This window comes from Daphnia pulicaria, chromosome 1, assembly GCF_021234035.1.
Source record: "Daphnia pulicaria isolate SC F1-1A chromosome 1, SC_F0-13Bv2, whole genome shotgun sequence".
Lineage (NCBI taxonomy): Eukaryota > Metazoa > Arthropoda > Branchiopoda > Diplostraca > Daphniidae > Daphnia > Daphnia pulicaria.
The window spans coordinates 39,447,148-39,467,648 of NC_060913.1; the positions used below are offsets into that span (position 1 = coordinate 39,447,148).

The 20,501-nt window shown below is 43.2% G+C and overlaps 22 non-coding genes across 22 annotated transcripts; all 22 read right to left on the reverse strand.

The window, feature by feature from the left end:
- Window positions 1–6,828: 6,828 nt before the first annotated feature.
- LOC124322456 lies at window positions 6,829–7,050 on the reverse strand. Its single transcript, XR_006914740.1, has one exon. It is a non-coding gene; the product is annotated as a small nucleolar RNA U3 (small nucleolar RNA).
- A 753-nt stretch (window positions 7,051–7,803) lies between these two features.
- Window positions 7,804–7,922, reverse strand: LOC124322216. The gene has a single exon (XR_006914564.1). It is a non-coding gene; the product is annotated as a 5S ribosomal RNA (ribosomal RNA).
- Window positions 7,923–8,561: 639 nt separating this feature from the next.
- Window positions 8,562–8,680, reverse strand: LOC124322227. The gene has a single exon (XR_006914575.1). It is a non-coding gene; the product is annotated as a 5S ribosomal RNA (ribosomal RNA).
- Window positions 8,681–8,883: 203 nt separating this feature from the next.
- On the reverse strand, window positions 8,884–9,006 carry LOC124322853. Its single transcript, XR_006915110.1, has one exon. It is a non-coding gene; the product is annotated as a U5 spliceosomal RNA (small nuclear RNA).
- Window positions 9,007–9,580: 574 nt separating this feature from the next.
- On the reverse strand, window positions 9,581–9,722 carry LOC124322663. The gene has a single exon (XR_006914933.1). It is a non-coding gene; the product is annotated as a U4 spliceosomal RNA (small nuclear RNA).
- Window positions 9,723–10,126: 404 nt separating this feature from the next.
- Trnah-gug lies at window positions 10,127–10,216 on the reverse strand. Its single transcript is given in 2 exon segments — window positions 10,127–10,161; window positions 10,180–10,216. It is a non-coding gene; the product is annotated as a tRNA-His (tRNA).
- A 192-nt stretch (window positions 10,217–10,408) lies between these two features.
- Window positions 10,409–10,572, reverse strand: LOC124322031. The gene has a single exon (XR_006914387.1). It is a non-coding gene; the product is annotated as a U1 spliceosomal RNA (small nuclear RNA).
- A 509-nt stretch (window positions 10,573–11,081) lies between these two features.
- LOC124322204 lies at window positions 11,082–11,272 on the reverse strand. The gene has a single exon (XR_006914552.1). It is a non-coding gene; the product is annotated as a U2 spliceosomal RNA (small nuclear RNA).
- A 510-nt stretch (window positions 11,273–11,782) lies between these two features.
- On the reverse strand, window positions 11,783–12,004 carry LOC124322458. The gene has a single exon (XR_006914741.1). It is a non-coding gene; the product is annotated as a small nucleolar RNA U3 (small nucleolar RNA).
- A 754-nt stretch (window positions 12,005–12,758) lies between these two features.
- LOC124322239 lies at window positions 12,759–12,877 on the reverse strand. Its single transcript, XR_006914586.1, has one exon. It is a non-coding gene; the product is annotated as a 5S ribosomal RNA (ribosomal RNA).
- A 748-nt stretch (window positions 12,878–13,625) lies between these two features.
- Window positions 13,626–13,744, reverse strand: LOC124322251. The gene has a single exon (XR_006914597.1). It is a non-coding gene; the product is annotated as a 5S ribosomal RNA (ribosomal RNA).
- Window positions 13,745–13,947: 203 nt separating this feature from the next.
- Window positions 13,948–14,070, reverse strand: LOC124322854. The gene has a single exon (XR_006915111.1). It is a non-coding gene; the product is annotated as a U5 spliceosomal RNA (small nuclear RNA).
- A 574-nt stretch (window positions 14,071–14,644) lies between these two features.
- On the reverse strand, window positions 14,645–14,786 carry LOC124322665. Its single transcript, XR_006914935.1, has one exon. It is a non-coding gene; the product is annotated as a U4 spliceosomal RNA (small nuclear RNA).
- Window positions 14,787–15,190: 404 nt separating this feature from the next.
- Trnah-gug lies at window positions 15,191–15,280 on the reverse strand. The gene is given in 2 exon segments: window positions 15,191–15,225; window positions 15,244–15,280. It is a non-coding gene; the product is annotated as a tRNA-His (tRNA).
- A 192-nt stretch (window positions 15,281–15,472) lies between these two features.
- Window positions 15,473–15,636, reverse strand: LOC124322032. Its single transcript, XR_006914388.1, has one exon. It is a non-coding gene; the product is annotated as a U1 spliceosomal RNA (small nuclear RNA).
- A 509-nt stretch (window positions 15,637–16,145) lies between these two features.
- Window positions 16,146–16,336, reverse strand: LOC124322206. Its single transcript, XR_006914554.1, has one exon. It is a non-coding gene; the product is annotated as a U2 spliceosomal RNA (small nuclear RNA).
- A 510-nt stretch (window positions 16,337–16,846) lies between these two features.
- LOC124322459 lies at window positions 16,847–17,068 on the reverse strand. Its single transcript, XR_006914742.1, has one exon. It is a non-coding gene; the product is annotated as a small nucleolar RNA U3 (small nucleolar RNA).
- Window positions 17,069–17,822: 754 nt separating this feature from the next.
- LOC124322262 lies at window positions 17,823–17,941 on the reverse strand. Its single transcript, XR_006914608.1, has one exon. It is a non-coding gene; the product is annotated as a 5S ribosomal RNA (ribosomal RNA).
- Window positions 17,942–18,689: 748 nt separating this feature from the next.
- Window positions 18,690–18,808, reverse strand: LOC124322275. Its single transcript, XR_006914619.1, has one exon. It is a non-coding gene; the product is annotated as a 5S ribosomal RNA (ribosomal RNA).
- A 203-nt stretch (window positions 18,809–19,011) lies between these two features.
- Window positions 19,012–19,134, reverse strand: LOC124322855. Its single transcript, XR_006915112.1, has one exon. It is a non-coding gene; the product is annotated as a U5 spliceosomal RNA (small nuclear RNA).
- A 574-nt stretch (window positions 19,135–19,708) lies between these two features.
- LOC124322666 lies at window positions 19,709–19,850 on the reverse strand. Its single transcript, XR_006914936.1, has one exon. It is a non-coding gene; the product is annotated as a U4 spliceosomal RNA (small nuclear RNA).
- Window positions 19,851–20,254: 404 nt separating this feature from the next.
- On the reverse strand, window positions 20,255–20,344 carry Trnah-gug. Its single transcript is given in 2 exon segments — window positions 20,255–20,289; window positions 20,308–20,344. It is a non-coding gene; the product is annotated as a tRNA-His (tRNA).
- Between the last annotated feature and the right edge of the window lie 157 nt (window positions 20,345–20,501).

Here is a 20,501-nt window from a genome sequence, read left to right on the forward strand (position 1 = left end):
GCCTAATTTAAAAGAGAGGGGCTTTAGCGCCATGACAGCGCGGATGATTGGTTCCATAGCCAGATCAAATATCACAGGGCTCAGGGGGCAGCCCTGTTTGACTCCAGATGAAATTGGGATGGGTGCTGTCAGGCCACTGGACGTCATCCCGCGTGTGGTTGTGTCGATGTACAGATCTTGCACGACGGAAATTAATTCCGCAGGTAGCCCTAAAAGGTTTAGGGTGCCAAAAATGTGGCTGTGGGGGACGGAAGGAAAGGCGTTGGCCAGGTCAAGCCATGCAACACACAATTCCTGGCCGGTGCGACGGGCTTGATTAATTGCGGCCTGAAGGAGGAAGTTGTGCTCAAGGCAGCCGTCGTGTCGGGTGAAACCTTTTTGTTGTGGAGAAATCCGGTGGCCCTCTTCCGCCCAGCGGGAAATCCGGTCGGCGATGACGCCAGAGTAGAGTTTGGCAATGGTGTTTCCAAGGGTGAGCGGACGCCAGTTGCCTAGATTCTCTCTGTCACCGGCTTTAAAGATGAGGACCGTCGTCGACTCTTTCCAGGCGGCTGGAACTTTGGCAATGCGGAGACACCGCGAGTAAATTAGGGCCAGGGTGTGGCAGCCAGGGTCGACGCGACGTAGGCCAGAGTAACGCGCGCCATCAGGTCCAGGAGCCGTGTTTTTCATTCGTTGAAGGCGGAAGGAAACTTCCAGTGGGGTGATCGGAGCCGTAAGGAAGGCCAGTTCATCAGGCGTGGTAGGCTGATCAAAGGCCGGCACACAGGCGGGTGGATCGGACCAGGGGTGCTCTTCCCCTGCAAAAATTGTGGTCAAGTGCGTCTCGATTGCTGCCGGTTCAGCCGCGCAGTACGGAGACGGTTCTGCCAAGATGTGGGTCATGGCTTTGTTTCGGTCCATCCTGTAGAGCTTCTGAATGGCAGAAGCATCCTGGGGATCGTATCGTGGGCGCCTACGTGGGGCTCGGTTGAGACCTTGATTACGGGGAGCCGGAGCACGGGTAGGAGGTGGTGGTGCTGTGTCCTGCCGTTCAGCAGCAGCAGAAGAAATAGCCAACGAGAGGGCCGAGAGGCCATCAACATCCTCAGGGAGGAGTGAGTTGAACGTATCAACCCACTGGCGTTGGAGATCCGTTAGCTTCGGTGGGGGGATGTCAGGAGCTTCCTCTTCTTCATCTATCCGTGCAGGGTCAATTGAAGGGGAACGACGCCGAGGAGAGGTAGCCGGTCGCCCATTAGCCCTGCGGTTGGTCACAGGCGGCAAATGAGAAGATTGCTGACGAGATCGTCTTCCACGCCGACCACCAGGTGGCTCGCACTGCTGTACGAGCCCTGGGGGCTGGGCGGAAAGTGAAGAAGTAGACAGCCGAGGGTCAGGCCGTCGAGGAAGGTCGAAATGGCCAGCATCCCGATTCCACGGTGGAGCATCTGGCATGGAGGGTGAAGTCACTGGTTCACTCACTATGGGAGGAGGAGAGATTGCAGCACCAACTAGGCCTCGAGCACCTGGAGCGCCAGACACTTGAAGAGAGCCGGTAGGTGGCGTGTGGGTAGTATTTCGGAGGCTCGGTGTAGCTAGCGGCGAAGGAGGCTGAGCAAGCAGTGGAGCGACACTATTTTGCGGCATTTCCGGTGGCGGAACAGAAACTGCACTGGGGAGAAGAAGCTGCCGGGCAATGCGGATTTCTTCAGTCACTATTGGTGGATTGGAGCGCGGGCGATAACAGCGGCCACCACCACCTCTTTCCCAGCAACCACTCACAACCGGATGATCAAGCACGTCATACAGAACATTCGTACGACCAGTCCAGGACCATAGAGAGCCATTTCCGTCTGGAGGATCTGGCTCTGGCGGCGGAGGAGGGAATTCACTTGGAACATCACTGAGAGAAGCACTGAGGGGCGGGAGTAGCTCACGAGGCCCGAAGTTGATGAGGAGGCCAGGCGGATGGGGATGCATCGGCCTGGTATCTAGAAGAGGAGGTAGATTAGTGGGGGCAGCCGTCGGAGGGATCGGCGCCACAGTAGATGGGTCAGGAGGCAGCGCCTCTGATATGGATTGACGTCGAGCCGCCGCAAGGAAGCAATCAATGGCCTCGGAAGAGATGGGCGGCACTTGGGGTGTACCAGGCGTGGTAGAGGGTGGAGACACCGGTCGACGGGAGTGGAGTTCAGCATGGTGGGCGGCATAGTTTCTCACGCTCGGTAACTCGAACTGGCAAATGTGGCACTCGAAGCGGACAACAATGGTACCTTTGTGGGTGGCGCGGAAGTGCTTCTTCAGGCTGTTATGGGACGACAGCTTCTGCCCAACGGTAGTGCAGATGTGGCAGGAGAAGGTGGCAGAAGAAGGGATGGGAAGGCTGATGTAGACCACATCAGTAATGTTCTCCGTGAACCTGCTCCCACCAGGCGGCGTACAATTGGAAGAATCACTGTCACTCATAATATAGCAAGGGTACACATATGCAAAATCAATACGGGCAATATAGGCGGTAGAAAAATAGGGAGAAGAAGGTGATCACTTCAAAGGTTGGGACAAGAGGCAAAAAGATCAAGCGAGTGGCATCTGGAAACAACTGATAAGAACAGATTTTATGCATTGTATTTTCCAAAGGACTGGGAATAAACATATATACAATGATTTATTTTAATTGAGTTTGAAGGGAAAAAGTTCGCGAGACGACGTGTCAACGCTACGTTAAAAAACCCTTAGTTTGAGGAAGAGGGAGGACTTGCGCCCTCTTCTGCTTCTTCTTCTTCGGGTTCGGGATCGCTTGCTTCGGTCTGGTATGCCAGATGTTTGGCTATGATTTGAGTTGTTCCTTGGATGGCCAGTAGTTTCATCTTCTTCTTGAGGCTCTGCCATTTTCTACCCGAGAATCCCAGGGCAAGACATATCTCATCGTTGCTTGGGAGCCAGGACCCTAGTGAACCAACCACGAGAGGGAGTACCACACCAAGATGTTTGTACTTTTCAATTTTCCTTGCCTGTGCCTTCTCGAGTCCATCCGCGCTGCTGAGGGGAACCGTGACGTCGATGATGATGGGTGGGTTGGTGGAAGTGACCACCAGGTCTGGTCTGAGTCCGGAGTTGTCCACGGCGAGGTTGACGGAGACGGTGTGGCCAAGTTTCTCCGTTTCTTCCGCCATCAGTCCTAAGATAGAATTATGACGATTAATAGAAAGAGCGGAGTTTACCTGGCACCCACAGACAACATGGTCTGTGGTTTCCAGCTTCGTACAACCTAGTCGACAGGTTTTGACTGTCGACTTTGATCCTGGGCCACCTCGGACTGGCAGTATCCCTAGTCTCGCCTTGTGGAGAAAGTGCCATTCCTGGAAGGACAGTGGCGTTCGGCATGATAAGAGACCTGCGTTCTCCTTGGCCATGTCAAGAGCTAATCCGGTTGCCGTCTTTCCTTGTTGAGCTGACAGGAGTCTGCTTGTCCACCTTTGCCTCATCGCGGTCCGGAGTCCTCTGACTGCCTTGATGGAGATTGTGGAGATGTCATCGGCGATAACTTTGCTGTACTCTTCGCCGGATACATCAATCCTTATCCTCTTCAAACAGCCCGAGGCCTTCCTTGCGCGGGTCCAAAGGTTCATCGATGCTCCTCCATGTCTGATTGCTCCAAGTCCCTTTTCCATGGAACCTGCCAAGTACTCGTTAATAGGAAGTGGAAAGGGGACCTCGTTCCTGCCGTATCCCAATTTGATGGTTTCTTCTAGTTGTGCCATTGCCACTTCACTGACGTTCTTGTCTTTGCTATCTAGGAGTTGCAGTGCTCTTGCCAGGGTCCAAATGTCAGCCTCGTCTGTGAGGGGGAGAACTCCAAGTCCTCCCACGCGGCGATCTGAGTAGAAAAAAGCAGTGTTAGCGGACATAGGGACACAGGCTACCTTGCGAAGGAAATCTCTGCAGGCGACGTCCAGGTCGTAGAGGGATCTTTTCTCGACTCTTCCCGATGCAAGGTGGTGGGAAAGTGATGGGAGTAGTACACTTCTGTACACTTCCAGCTTTTGCCAGGGAGCCAAACCGGAGTCGCCAATCTTTATCAAATTTCCGAGAAGTGACGTGGTGGGTCGGAAGGTTAGTCGTGAGCCTAGTGGAGTCCCTAGATAGTTTTCCTGTTCGTCCTCGGCTAGGGCCCTTATTTGGGAGTCTCCGAGTTTCAGTGGGTTATCTACAGAAGATTTGCCATTAATGAGTGTGAGTGACGTGCATTTGTTAGGATTAAATCTCAAGCCGAGTGAGGTTGTCGTGTTCTCGGTGGCATTGAGAGTTCCCTGGATTTCGCTGACTGAAGATCCTGCGATGGCAATGTCGTCTGCATAGGACGAAGTGGACACTCTTGACTGGTAGACTGCGAACCCGTTGTTGTTTGATTTTACTGTCCTGATGATCGGTTCTGCCGCCAGATTGAAGACGACGCTGCTTAATGGATCTCCTTGTCGGACTCCGGCTGTTGGATGGATTTGAACTGAGTCTTGTCCGACGGCAAAGTCCATGATGTTGTTTGAGTAGATATCGGTCAGAATGCGGCGAAGTTCGTCTGGTATCGGGAGGCTTTCGAACAGGCTGTTCAGTATCGGATGAGGTATTGATCCGAATGCGTTGGTGAGATCGAGCCAAGCAATCACCAGCTTCCTTTTTGACTGTTTCGCCTGCTCGATCACCGTGTGGAGTATGTGGGTGTGCTCTTGGATACCCCTGACTCCTGGAAGGAATCCCTTTTGTTCTGGAGAAATCCATCCTAGTCTCGTGGCGGTGGCCATTATCCTGGACGATATTATACCCGAAAATATCTTGTACATGGTTGGTAGTAAGGATATTGGCCTGAAGTTTCCATAATCAGAGGGATCTCCTTTCTTGAAGATAGGGACGGTTCGAGATGTTTTCCAGCAGGCTGGGATACCCAGAGACCACACCGCCCGGTAAATGGTTGCTAGGAGCTCGCCATTACCGTCAAGAGACCGGAGGTGGCGATATTCAAGGCCATCCCTTCCTGGAGCAGTGTTAGCAGCTTTACCGAGTTTAAGCTTGATTTCGCTAAGACTGGGGGGAGCTGAGAGTAGCCTGATGTCGTCATCAGTCGTCTGCTTCCAATCGCAGTGGTCGAATTGAGCACGGGCTGACTCCACTTGCTCCTGAGAAGGAGCTGGCTGACAGTAGGTTTCTTTCAAAAATGCAGTCGCTGTTTCTTTTGTTCCAGAATATCCAGTTGATTCTTCTTCGAGAATTTTCCTGACAGCCCTGCGGGGATACAAAGAAAATAGACGTTGAATTTTGCTCTTTTGGTCGTTTTGGGTTTGTTTGGATCTTCTGATTCTTTGTTGCTGGCGGTTTTGGCTTCGCTTTCGGTGGGCGTCTGGTGGCTTCTTTGGAGGGGGCGGTCGTTTCTGAGAAGAGGTCGAGTCTTCCGGTGTGGCAGAAAGTTTTAGCCACTCAGCACTGCACTTAGTGAGGGTGGAGTCGAGGCACTGTACCGTGTTGCAAGCCTCTATCCTAGCGCCCCAAACACTCCTAAACGCCTCTAGTGGACACACCGCGTCTCCGGGAGCTACCAATCTACCAAGCTGGCTGGGAGATGAGGCTGGAGATTCATAAGAGGAATCATTGTTGTTGGAAGATTTTGATGAAGACGGAGAATTGAAAGAGGAAATTGATGAGTCAAGAGATTCACTGTTTTCTGAGATTATGTTTGGAGTAGAAGGACTCGAGCGTTGAGTGGACAAGTCTTTGGAGGTGTTTGATGCAGAAGAAGAAGAAGAAGATGAAACTGGAGAAGCTGGAGAGGAAGAGGAGGGGACGGGTGAGGTCCCCTCTCCTTCTGTGTTGTTCGGAGTATTGCGTCTCGAAGCAACAGTTGGGGTGTGACAAGAGGTGGTTGACAGTTCAAGATTGATAATTCTGAAAAACTCTCTATTAGAAATGTTAGGAGGGAGGGGGAGGAGGGGAACAGTTGGAGAATACGGTTTTGGCGTCTCTGTTAGATGTGTTTTGTAATGCGTTTTAATGAAGTATCCATCTCCATTTGCCTCGCATTTCCTACATTGCCATCTGCGGACTGTAGTGAGACCATGTACTCTAAACAGATGATGTTCAATGGACTGGAAAGCGACTGTTCCCCCACCCTTTGTGTGCCACTTGCATAAGGGGCATCGGCATGGGCCACCTGGATACATGAGCGTGACTTCATTACCCATAATTGTGGTTCCTTCCACAGTGATGCTCTCATCAAGTGCACCACAACCTTTCTCATGCCTTCTAGCATACTACACTTTGATCTTAGCCAAAAGGCCGAGAAGCGATAATGTTACAAGGATTACTGCCCAAAATAACCACTGAGGTTCAACACATTTCCGGTGGTGTACGAAGAATACTCATATCACTCAAAACATTCAAGAAATGCTATAAAATATTGAGTTGTTCATTTTTCCAGACGCGACCACTTGATGCTTATAAAGTTCATTTTCATTTGTTTTATTATGCTCATACTGTATTAAGGGAGATACAATTTACGATGAAGGCGTTGCAAATTTTACTCTCGTTATCACACTAGGTCCTTTTTTTTCAGAATATGGCTTTGCCACGCCACCTGACGACAAAAGCTCTGGACGATAATTAATCATGATTAAATAACAATAACTAAAAGAATGCAATACGATCATAAAGTCATGACACATCCTCAAATTGACCAACCTCACTTTCACAATTTATTTTGCCATACAAGCAGATGATTTAAGGACACGAATACCTGGAATTATTATTAAGATTTATCTCTTTAGATTTTCAAGAATTTAAATTTGTTTTATCATCTCAACCACTCTGAACACGCTAGTTTCCTTCCGCTATTTCACATGGATTTAACGGAAACGGTCCTCAATGACTGTGTTTGATGCTGTCGAGACAGCTACACTCACAGCCTGTTTCACGCTCAGAAACCAGCGTCTTAACTCGTCATCGTGGGTTGAAAGGAGACAAGTTTCTGGTGGGAAACAAGTCAAGATATACTACAGAAATGATCCTGTGAAGTATGATCTTAAATGCAATGTTATTTTGCAGAACTCTAAATAAGGTTTGTACGATCAATGAGCTTTGGCGTAAATTACAGTGCATAGATCGATATTTCGGAATATTAAATTGAGATTTGCAATACTTGACGCACACAGTACATACATTGTCAGGTCTTGCATTTCGTTCATTTATTGAAACACCGAGAAGCTCTTTAATAGTTATAGAACAAGTGACGAGACCAATTTTGGACACAATAAAGAATCCGCGTGCTCATCAAATCAATTTATTACAGTAATGTATTATCGATTGAGAGCCCATTTATCAGCTGGGTGTTTGGCGTGCACCTATAATCCTGCTTCGGGGAGGCTTGGTAGAGTGGATGGCTTGAGTTTAGGAGCCCTGTTTCGTGATACCGCATGTTGATCAGGTGCCCGCACTAAGCTTGACATCAGCATGGATCTGCTAGAGGAATCTAGTAGGTGCAGGTTAGCTAAGGAGGAGCGTAGTGGGTCAGGAGGGAAACCTAGCAGCCAAAAGTTCCCGTGTTCGGCAGTAGTGGGATCGTGCCAGTGAGTGGGCGTCATGCAACAGCCTCAACAAAATAGCCAAACCTCTATCTTTTTTTTGTCGTTAAAACTACCGAGATCAAACAAACATGCGTTCTACAATATATGGTATCATTAATCAAAGTCCCAGCAATACCCTTTTCAACTAATACCTAAAGAATACATTATATTCCATGTCTCATCTAACTTGGGGAGCAAAAATAAAATTACACCATGCCAACAGCATCCCGTATTCCCAAGCGGTCACCCATCCAAGTACTAACGGGACCCGACATAGCTTAACTTCCGGGAGCTGACGAGACCGGGTGAGTTCTATGTGGTATGGCCGTTGACATCAATTCAGTCGCCATTACCCGACCATATTCGCCTCTAAATCTAGTTCTAATGCTTGCTTACTTTCTGTTCGAAATACACACCAACCTTAGCCAAACAAACGAGGACATATAAGTACATTTGTCAATGGACAACCGAATATAAAATTTGATAATATTTCCAAACGCCACTATTTTTGGCTAGCTGTCATTTTTAATTTTCTCGTTCCGGGGATGTCCGATCAATGAGCCAACAATCCAAGTGTCATAAGGCTAACGATTGCTTCCCTTACTTAGCTTGCGTTGCATAAGGATCTCAGAGCCAGAGAGATTAGATAGAGCTGCCCGAAGAAACCACCAACGTACAAGCCTCTCGGCTGTGCCGTGCGCTTCGCGCACGGCGTTTCAAATATCTTTCAGCAACAAAGAGGTTGGAGGACGTCTAGTAGCCTCTCGGCTGTGCCGTGCGCTTCGCGCACGGCGTTTCAAATATCTTTCAGCAACAAAGAGGTTGGAGGACGTCTAGTAGGCAATATCCAGTAAAAAATACGTTCCTTCCATTTTCAACTAATGCCAAAATAATACATTGTAGTCCATGTAGTATCACCCATCTTGGGAAGCACTTCAATTCAATTGGATTCACAAAAATAAAATAATTCCATGCCAACAGCATCCCGTATTCCCAAGCGGTCACCCATCCAAGTACTAACGGGACCCGACATAGCTTAACTTCCGGGAGCTGACGAGACCGGGTGAGTTCTATGTGGTATGGCCGTTGACATTAAACTAGACGCAATTACCCGACCATATTCGCCTCTAATCTATTACTTGTGCTTGAGATTTATCTTTTTGAAATACACACTAATCTTACCAAAACCACCGAAAAACTATCAGTTTGTCATTTTACAAATGTTGTCAGTATGTAGTAGTAGAATATCTTTGTTTCCGCATACAGACGTTTTTAATTTTTCATTTATTCAAAGTGCCCAATCAGAAGACCGGGCGTTAAAAAAATAAGTCATATAGACTCATCAATGCTCCTAACCACGGAAATCTTTAGTAAAAGGCGAAAGATTTATCCGGGTATTGATTAGAAACCAGAGTAAATAACAGTGGTATGCCTTGTATTTATATTCATTTCAAAATTTTGAAGTGCGCTTGTAAGGTTTTTTTTCGAAACATGCGTTTACATATCAAAATCCTTGTGCAATTCTTTATCAATGGGTACAGTTATTTTAAAGTAAATATCATGTATAAAGCTCGTTAACATGTTTTTGAACGAAACAGTTGTGCGCAGTGTTATTTTTGAAAAAAATGAACGATCTTTATGGTACAAGCCCAACACGTAGGTGGTGGGATCAGATGTTTACCCCGACATTCACCCTACAGCGGTTAACAATTTATTGAACTTCCCCTTTAAACATGGTGGAATCTTTTCACCTTGTCATTTGGAATCACCTTTTCAAATATTTTCCCCGTGTTCACAATGTTCCAACTGACTGATATTAATGGCCTTCAGCGAACGAATTAATCAGCCTTGTCTGACGTGCAATACCAACTAAATGGAAACAAAAATCACTTATACGATTTCACTTTCACCGTTTAATGTTATAAACACACTATGCAACACTCCAATTTTTCTAACTGACTGTAATTTTTTTTTTCTTGTACGCTGAAATGCTCCTGATGGAGCTATCAAAAATTGCCGACGACAAAGATTATTTCACTTCATCGTGGCGGGGTATTGGTTAAAGTTTTCAACTAGCAATAATCACACCTCGGGAGACCCTCATTGGTTATGATATTGCCACTGCGCAAAGCTAAATTATAATCAGAAAAGCAAGTCTACTTAAGCATTTGCTGAATTCGTTCTGCTTGGACGTGTTGGACCAACAATTTCGTTCAGAAATATTCATTTAGATTACCCTAGGCAAATTTTAATTTCCATCTCCCATTGGACTAATACCAACAGGGGACAGTTCATTACATACATGAAATAATTTTTGTCTTAATATCGGGTCAAATACTTGAAATTCTGTAAATGTGTATTTTTCTTCCATACATTTCAACAACTTCCTGCACACACAAAAAAAGGGAGGGGGAATTTCAGGTTTTCATTCCAAATTGTTTTTCACATTATGAACTATTGAAGTGAGCGAGCATTACTTTCCAACCAAACAAAATTTATAGTTAATCTGCGTGTTGACGTGAAAAATCAGTTTTCAGTGCCGTGACCAGGATTCGAACCTGGGTTACTACGGATTCATATCTAGTAGGTACCACAACGTAGGGTCCTAACCACTAGACGATCACGGCCAATCCATTGGCCATGATGATTTATATTAAAGTAGCTAAACATGAATTTCATTACTTTGTTGTTTCTTCCCAGAAAGAAAATCTGATGCTTCGCGTATTCCCAAGCGGTCAACCCTACCGTTTACTAACGGGACCAGATTTAGTTCAACTTCCGGCAGATGACAAGAATTTTTCTTACATTTATAGTGTGTTCAGGGAACGGCGCGAACGCAGTCCCCCACTACCAAAAATTGTACTCCCGAGTTAATCACATTTGGATTAATCGCAAGGGTCAGCCCATCCTTAGTGCAATGGAAAGGCCTCGCCCTGGAGGAACCACCTTGGTGATCATGGTTGCCTCTGAGCCAGGTAAGTATGATTGTGGATGCTTTTTCACTTTGTTTAATACTTTGTATACAGCAGAACAATATTGACAAAGAGTGTTCAAGTATTTGACTGACGTTTAGAGAATACCACCCACTTTCTTTCATCGACTTGAATTACGAACTCGAGCAAAATATAGTAAATAAAGCTCAGTATTTATTTCATGGTCTTGATCTTTGCAAATACTTTTCAAGAAACAAATTGCTTGTTTTTTTTCATTTGGTCGTCCAATTGGCAAATAAGAAAATAAGAAAATCGACTTTTCATATGAAAATACACGCATCTTCATATTTAAAAAAAAAACATCACATCGAAAGATGAACAGTACTAATTAGTTAACACAATCAAGTACGTATTTTTTTATGCTTTTCTTGATATTACGAAAAAAATACAATTAGAAAAAATTACAAACATGTCTACATGACAGTTTTGCAATTATACATGGTCTTTTATTATACGGTGCTAAGACAATTTCTGTTTTATTCAATATGTTCTCCCTCATAGAGGGTGAGCCGATCCCGGAGGTACTGCAATACCGGGTCAACCCGTGGCGGGAGCAGTGCAAGCACTGTATTCCCACCGTATGCCAAAAATCAGTTTAATATTCTGGGGTCCATTTGAACCCGTATCAGATATTAAGCTGATAAGAACAGATACTACACTTTGATCTTAGCCAAAAGGCCGAGAAGCGATAATGTTACAAGGATTACTGCCCAAAATAACCACTGAGGTTCAACACATTTCCGGTGGTGTACGAAGAATACTCATATCACTCAAAACATTCAAGAAATGCTATAAAATATTGAGTTGTTCATTTTTCCAGACGCGACCACTTGATGCTTATAAAGTTCATTTTCATTTGTTTTATTATGCTCATACTGTATTAAGGGAGATACAATTTACGCTGAAGGCGTTGCAAATTTTACTCTCGTTATCACACTAGGTCCTTTTTTTTCAGAATATGGCTTTGCCACGCCACCTGACGACAAAAGCTCTGAACGATAATTAATCATGATTAAATAACAATAACTAAAAGAATGCAATACGATCATAAAGTCATGACACATCCTCAAATTGACCAACCTCACTTTCACAATTTATTTTGCCATACAAGCAGATGATTTAAGGACACGAATACCTGGAATTATTATTAAGATTTATCTCTTTAGATTTTCAAGAATTTAAATTTGTTTTATCATCTCAACCACTCTGAACACGCTAGTTTCCTTCCGCTATTTCACATGGATTTAACGGAAACGGTCCTCAATGACTGTGTTTGATGCTGTCGAGACAGCTACACTCACAGCCTGTTTCACGCTCAGAAACCAGCGTCTTAACTCGTCATCGTGGGTTGAAAGGAGACAAGTTTCTGGTGGGAAACAAGTCAAGATATACTACAGAAATGATCCTGTGAAGTATGATCTTAAATGCAATGTTATTTTGCAGAACTCTAAATAAGGTTTGTACGATCAATGAGCTTTGGCGTAAATTACAGTGCATAGATCGATATTTCGGAATATTAAATTGAGATTTGCAATACTTGACGCACACAGTACATACATTGTCAGGTCTTGCATTTTGTTCATTTATTGAAACACCGAGAAGCTCTTTAATAGTTATAGAACAAGTGACGAGACCAATTTTGGACACAATAAAGAATCCGCGTGCTCATCAAATCAATTTATTACAGTAATGTATTATCGATTGAGAGCCCATTTATCAGCTGGGTGTTTGGCGTGCACCTATAATCCTGCTTCGGGGAGGCTTGGTAGAGTGGATGGCTTGAGTTTAGGAGCCCTGTTTCGTGATACCGCATGTTGATCAGGTGCCCGCACTAAGCTTGACATCAGCATGGATCTGCTAGAGGAATCTAGTAGGTGCAGGTTAGCTAAGGAGGAGCGTAGTGGGTCAGGAGGGAAACCTAGCAGCCAAAAGTTCCCGTGTTCGGCAGTAGTGGGATCGTGCCAGTGAGTGGGCGTCATGCAACAGCCTCAACAAAATAGCCAAACCTCTATCTTTTTTTTTGTCGTTAAAACTACCGAGATCAAACAAACATGCGTTCTACAATATATGGTATCATTAATCAAAGTCCCAGCAATACCCTTTTCAACTAATACCTAAAGAATACATTATATTCCATGTCTCATCTAACTTGGGGAGCAAAAATAAAATTACACCATGCCAACAGCATCCCGTATTCCCAAGCGGTCACCCATCCAAGTACTAACGGGACCCGACATAGCTTAACTTCCGGGAGCTGACGAGACCGGGTGAGTTCTATGTGGTATGGCCGTTGACATCAATTCAGTCGCCATTACCCGACCATATTCGCCTCTAAATCTAGTTCTAATGCTTGCTTACTTTCTGTTCGAAATACACACCAACCTTAGCCAAACAAACGAGGACATATAAGTACATTTGTCAATGGACAACCGAATATAAAATTTGATAATATTTCCAAACGCCACTATTTTTGGCTAACTGTCATTTTTAATTTTCTCGTTCCGGGGATGTCCGATCAATGAGCCAACAATCCAAGTGTCATAAGGCTAACGATTGCTTCCCTTACTTAGCTTGCGTTGCATAAGGATCTCAGAGTCAGAGAGATTAGATAGAGCTGCCCGAAGAAACCACCAACGTACAAGCCTCTCGGCTGTGCCGTGCGCTTCGCGCTTTACTTAGCTTGCGTTGCATAAGGATCTCAGAGCCAGAGAGATTAGATAGAGCTGCCCGAAGAAACCACCAACGTACAAGCCTCTCGGCTGTGCCGTGCGCTTCGCGCACGGCGTTTCAAATATCTTTCAGCAACAAAGAGGTTGGAGGACGTCTAGTAGCCTCTCGGCTGTGCCGTGCGCTTCGCGCACGGCGTTTCAAATATCTTTCAGCAACAAAGAGGTTGGAGGACGTCTAGTAGGCAATATCCAGTAAAAAATACGTTCCTTCCATTTTCAACTAATGCCAAAATAATACATTGTAGTCCATGTAGTATCACCCATCTTGGGAAGCACTTCAATTCAATTGGATTCACAAAAATAAAATAATTCCATGCCAACAGCATCCCGTATTCCCAAGCGGTCACCCATCCAAGTACTAACGGGACCCGACATAGCTTAACTTCCGGGAGCTGACGAGACCGGGTGAGTTCTATGTGGTATGGCCGTTGACATTAAACTAGACGCAATTACCCGACCATATTCGCCTCTAATCTATTACTTGTGCTTGAGATTTATCTTTTTGAAATACACACTAATCTTACCAAAACCACCGAAAAACTATCAGTTTGTCATTTTACAAATGTTGTCAGTATGTAGTAGTAGAATATCTTTGTTTCCGCATACAGACGTTTTTAATTTTTCATTTATTCAAAGTGCCCAATCAGAAGACCGGGCGTTAAAAAAATAAGTCATATAGACTCATCAATGCTCCTAACCACGGAAATCTTTAGTAAAAGGCGAAAGATTTATCCGGGTATTGATTAGAAACCAGAGTAAATAACAGTGGTATGCCTTGTATTTATATTCATTTCAAAATTTTGAAGTGCGCTTGTAAGGTTTTTTTTCGAAACATGCGTTTACATATCAAAATCCTTGTGCAATTCTTTATCAATGGGTACAGTTATTTTAAAGTAAATATCATGTATAAAGCTCGTTAACATGTTTTTGAACGAAACAGTTGTGCGCAGTGTTATTTTTGAAAAAAATGAACGATCTTTATGGTACAAGCCCAACACGTAGGTGGTGGGATCAGATGTTTACCCCGACATTCACCCTACAGCGGTTAACAATTTATTGAACTTCCCCTTTAAACATGGTGGAATCTTTTCACCTTGTCATTTGGAATCACCTTTTCAAATATTTTCCCCGTGTTCACAATGTTCCAACTGACTGATATTAATGGCCTTCAGCGAACGAATTAATCAGCCTTGTCTGACGTGCAATACCAACTAAATGGAAACAAAAATCACTTATACGATTTCACTTTCACCGTTTAATGTTATAAACACACTATGCAACACTCCAATTTTTCTAACTGACTGTAATTTTTTTTTTCTTGTACGCTGAAATGCTCCTGATGGAGCTATCAAAAATTGCCGACGACAAAGATTATTTCACTTCATCGTGGCGGGGTATTGGTTAAAGTTTTCAACTAGCAATAATCACACCTCGGGAGACCCTCATTGGTTATGATATTGCCACTGCGCAAAGCTAAATTATAATCAGAAAAGCAAGTCTACTTAAGCATTTGCTGAATTCGTTCTGCTTGGACGTGTTGGACCAACAATTTCGTTCAGAAATATTCATTTAGATTACCCTAGGCAAATTTTAATTTCCATCTCCCATTGGACTAATACCAACAGGGGACAGTTCATTACATACATGAAATAATTTTTGTCTTAATATCGGGTCAAATACTTGAAATTCTGTAAATGTGTATTTTTCTTCCATACATTTCAACAACTTCCTGCACACACAAAAAAAGGGAGGGGGAATTTCAGGTTTTCATTCCAAATTGTTTTTCACATTATGAACTATTGAAGTGAGCGAGCATTACTTTCCAACCAAACAAAATTTATAGTTAATCTGCGTGTTGACGTGAAAAATCAGTTTTCAGTGCCGTGACCAGGATTCGAACCTGGGTTACTACGGATTCATATCTAGTAGGTACCACAACGTAGGGTCCTAACCACTAGACGATCACGGCCAATCCATTGGCCATGATGATTTATATTAAAGTAGCTAAACATGAATTTCATTACTTTGTTGTTTCTTCCCAGAAAGAAAATCTGATGCTTCGCGTATTCCCAAGCGGTCAACCCTACCGTTTACTAACGGGACCAGATTTAGTTCAACTTCCGGCAGATGACAAGAATTTTTCTTACATTTATAGTGTGTTCAGGGAACGGCGCGAACGCAGTCCCCCACTACCAAAAATTGTACTCCCGAGTTAATCACATTTGGATTAATCGCAAGGGTCAGCCCATCCTTAGTGCAATGGAAAGGCCTCGCCCTGGAGGAACCACCTTGGTGATCATGGTTGCCTCTGAGCCAGGTAAGTATGATTGTGGATGCTTTTTCACTTTGTTTAATACTTTGTATACAGCAGAACAATATTGACAAAGAGTGTTCAAGTATTTGACTGACGTTTAGAGAATACCACCCACTTTCTTTCATCGACTTGAATTACGAACTCGAGCAAAATATAGTAAATAAAGCTCAGTATTTATTTCATGGTCTTGATCTTTGCAAATACTTTTCAAGAAACAAATTGCTTGTTTTTTTTCATTTGGTCGTCCAATTGGCAAATAAGAAAATAAGAAAATCGACTTTTCATATGAAAATACACGCATCTTCATATTTAAAAAAAAAACATCACATCGAAAGATGAACAGTACTAATTAGTTAACACAATCAAGTACGTATTTTTTTATGCTTTTCTTGATATTACGAAAAAAATACAATTAGAAAAAATTACAAACATGTCTACATGACAGTTTTGCAATTATGCATGGTCTTTTATTATACGGTGCTAAGACAATTTCTGTTTTATTCAATATGTTCTCCCTCATAGAGGGTGAGCCGATCCCGGAGGTACTGCAATACCGGGTCAACCCGTGGCGGGAGCAGTGCAAGCACTGTATTCCCACCGTATGCCAAAAATCAGTTTAATATTCTGGGGTCCATTTGAACCCGTATCAGATATTAAGCTGATAAGAACAGATACTACACTTTGATCTTAGCCAAAAGGCCGAGAAGCGATAATGTTACAAGGATTACTGCCCAAAATAACCACTGAGGTTCAACACATTTCCGGTGGTGTACGAAGAATACTCATATCACTCAAAACATTCAAGAAATGCTATAAAATATTGAGTTGTTCATTTTTCCAGACGCGACCACTTGATGCTTATAAAGTTCATTTTCATTTGTTTTATTATGCTCATACTGTATTAAGGGAGATACAATTTACGCTGAAGGCGTTGCAAATTTTACTCTCGTTATCACACTAGGTCCTTTTTTTTCAGAATATGGCTTTGCCACGCCACCTGACGACAAAAGCTCTGAACGATAATTAATCATGATTAAATAACAATAACTAAAAGAATGCAATACGATCATAAAGTCATGACACATCCTCAAATTGACCAACCTCACTTTCACAATTTATTTTGCCATACAAGCAGATGATTTAAGGACACGAATACCTGGAATTATTATTAAGATTTATCTCTTTAGATTTTCAAGAATTTAAATTTGTTTTATCATCTCAACCACTCTGAACACGCTAGTTTCCTTCCGCTATTTCACATGGATTTAACGGAAACGGTCCTCAATGACTGTGTTTGATGCTGTCGAGACAGCTACACTCACAGCCTGTTTCACGCTCAGAAACCAGCGTCTTAACTCGTCATCGTGGGTTGAAAGGAGACAAGTTTCTGGTGGGAAACAAGTCAAGATATACTACAGAAATGATCCTGTGAAGTATGATCTTAAATGCAATGTTATTTTGCAGAACTCTAAATAAGGTTTGTACGATCAATGAGCTTTGGCGTAAATTACAGTGCATAGATCGATATTTCGGAATATTAAATTGAGATTTGCAATACTTGACGCACACAGTACATACATTGTCAGGTCTTGCATTTTGTTCATTTATTGAAACACCGAGAAGCTCTTTAATAGTTATAGAACAAGTGACGAGACCAATTTTGGACACAATAAAGAATCCGCGTGCTCATCAAATCAATTTATTACAGTAATGTATTATCGATTGAGAGCCCATTTATCAGCTGGGTGTTTGGCGTGCACCTATAATCCTGCTTCGGGGAGGCTTGGTAGAGTGGATGGCTTGAGTTTAGGAGCCCTGTTTCGTGATACCGCATGTTGATCAGGTGCCCGCACTAAGCTTGACATCAGCATGGATCTGCTAGAGGAATCTAGTAGGTGCAGGTTAGCTAAGGAGGAGCGTAGTGGGTCAGGAGGGAAACCTAGCAGCCAAAAGTTCCCGTGTTCGGCAGTAGTGGGATCGTGCCAGTGAGTGGGCGTCATGCAACAGCCTCAACAAAATAGCCAAACCTCTATCTTTTTTTTTGTCGTTAAAACTACCGAGATCAAACAAACATGCGTTCTACAATATATGGTATCATTAATCAAAGTCCCAGCAATACCCTTTTCAACTAATACCTAAAGAATACATTATATTCCATGTCTCATCTAACTTGGGGAGCAAAAATAAAATTACACCATGCCAACAGCATCCCGTATTCCCAAGCGGTCACCCATCCAAGTACTAACGGGACCCGACATAGCTTAACTTCCGGGAGCTGACGAGACCGGGTGAGTTCTATGTGGTATGGCCGTTGACATCAATTCAGTCGCCATTACCCGACCATATTCGCCTCTAAATCTAGTTCTAATGCTTGCTTACTTTCTGTTCGAAATACACACCAACCTTAGCCAAACAAACGAGGACATATAAGTACATTTGTCAATGGACAACCGAATATAAAATTTGATAATATTTCCAAACGCCACTATTTTTGGCTAACTGTCATTTTTAATTTTCTCGTTCCGGGGATGTCCGATCAATGAGCCAACAATCCAAGTGTCATAAGGCTAACGATTGCTTCCCTTACTTAGCTTGCGTTGCATAAGGATCTCAGAGTCAGAGAGATTAGATAGAGCTGCCCGAAGAAACCACCAACGTACAAGCCTCTCGGCTGTGCCGTGCGCTTCGCGCTTTACTTAGCTTGCGTTGCATAAGGATCTCAGAGCCAGAGAGATTAGATAGAGCTGCCCGAAGAAACCACCAACGTACAAGCCTCTCGGCTGTGCCGTGCGCTTCGCGCACGGCGTTTCAAATATCTTTCAGCAACAAAGAGGTTGGAGGACGTCTAGTAGCCTCTCGGCTGTGCCGTGCGCTTCGCGCACGGCGTTTCAAATATCTTTCAGCAACAAAGAGGTTGGAGGACGTCTAGTAGGCAATATCCAGTAAAAAATACGTTCCTTCCATTTTCAACTAATGCCAAAATAATACATTGTAGTCCATGTAGTATCACCCATCTTGGGAAGCACTTCAATTCAATTGGATTCACAAAAATAAAATAATTCCATGCCAACAGCATCCCGTATTCCCAAGCGGTCACCCATCCAAGTACTAACGGGACCCGACATAGCTTAACTTCCGGGAGCTGACGAGACCGGGTGAGTTCTATGTGGTATGGCCGTTGACATTAAACTAGACGCAATTACCCGACCATATTCGCCTCTAATCTATTACTTGTGCTTGAGATTTATCTTTTTGAAATACACACTAATCTTACCAAAACCACCGAAAAACTATCAGTTTGTCATTTTACAAATGTTGTCAGTATGTAGTAGTAGAATATCTTTGTTTCCGCATACAGACGTTTTTAATTTTTCATTTATTCAAAGTGCCCAATCAGAAGACCGGGCGTTAAAAAAATAAGTCATATAGACTCATCAATGCTCCTAACCACGGAAATCTTTAGTAAAAGGCGAAAGATTTATCCGGGTATTGATTAGAAACCAGAGTAAATAACAGTGGTATGCCTTGTATTTATATTCATTTCAAAATTTTGAAGTGCGCTTGTAAGGTTTTTTTTCGAAACATGCGTTTACATATCAAAATCCTTGTGCAATTCTTTATCAATGGGTACAGTTATTTTAAAGTAAATATCATGTATAAAGCTCGTTAACATGTTTTTGAACGAAACAGTTGTGCGCAGTGTTATTTTTGAAAAAAATGAACGATCTTTATGGTACAAGCCCAACACGTAGGTGGTGGGATCAGATGTTTACCCCGACATTCACCCTACAGCGGTTAACAATTTATTGAACTTCCCCTTTAAACATGGTGGAATCTTTTCACCTTGTCATTTGGAATCACCTTTTCAAATATTTTCCCCGTGTTCACAATGTTCCAACTGACTGATATTAATGGCCTTCAGCGAACGAATTAATCAGCCTTGTCTGACGTGCAATACCAACTAAATGGAAACAAAAATCACTTATACGATTTCACTTTCACCGTTTAATGTTATAAACACACTATGCAACACTCCAATTTTTCTAACTGACTGTAATTTTTTTTTTCTTGTACGCTGAAATGCTCCTGATGGAGCTATCAAAAATTGCCGACGACAAAGATTATTTCACTTCATCGTGGCGGGGTATTGGTTAAAGTTTTCAACTAGCAATAATCACACCTCGGGAGACCCTCATTGGTTATGATATTGCCACTGCGCAAAGCTAAATTATAATCAGAAAAGCAAGTCTACTTAAGCATTTGCTGAATTCGTTCTGCTTGGACGTGTTGGACCAACAATTTCGTTCAGAAATATTCATTTAGATTACCCTAGGCAAATTTTAATTTCCATCTCCCATTGGACTAATACCAACAGGGGACAGTTCATTACATACATGAAATAATTTTTGTCTTAATATCGGGTCAAATACTTGAAATTCTGTAAATGTGTATTTTTCTTCCATACATTTCAACAACTTCCTGCACACACAAAAAAAGGGAGGGGGAATTTCAGGTTTTCATTCCAAATTGTTTTTCACATTATGAACTATTGAAGTGAGCGAGCATTACTTTCCAACCAAACAAAATTTATAGTTAATCTGCGTGTTGACGTGAAAAATCAGTTTTCAGTGCCGTGACCAGGATTCGAACCTGGGTTACTACGGATTCATATCTAGTAGGTACCACAACGTAGGGTCCTAACCACTAGACGATCACGGCCAATCCATTGGCCATGATGATTTATATTAAAGTAGCTAAACATGAATTTCATTACTTTGTTGTTTCTTCCCAGAAAGAAAATCTGATGCTTCGCGTATTCCCAAGCGGTCAACCCTACCGTTTACTAACGGGACCAGATTTAGTTCAACTTCCGGCA